The sequence below is a fragment of the Halyomorpha halys genome, unplaced genomic scaffold (genome assembly GCF_000696795.3).
Source record: "Halyomorpha halys isolate HHAL.00 unplaced genomic scaffold, Hhal_1.1 Scaffold263.1, whole genome shotgun sequence".
NCBI classification, from domain to species: Eukaryota; Metazoa; Arthropoda; class Insecta; order Hemiptera; family Pentatomidae; genus Halyomorpha; species Halyomorpha halys.
Window position 1 is genome coordinate 283,554 of NW_027105032.1, and position 343 is coordinate 283,896.

Consider the following 343-nt stretch of genomic DNA (forward strand, 5'->3'; position numbering starts at 1 on the left):
AATACTCGGATTAGCATGCCTGAATCTGAGTCTACTTTAACTTCAGGATCATCATTTACAAATTTAATAAATATAAAATTAATAAGTGGATCACACGGATTATTTATTTATGTATCTATTTTTTATAATTAATAAATAAAGTTATGTTCCGACGGGAGGCATTAGTTATTTTTTCTATCGAAGACAAATCTTAGTTATTATTTTCTCTATGTTTGAACGGAAGAACTATCCCTTTTTTTTTTTTTTTTTTGTATTCCGGTTAGACAGGCAGGAACCTTTTTTTTTTTTTTTTACCTGACAGCCTTTAACCCATGCTAAATACGAAACAAGCTTGTTCCGAAAT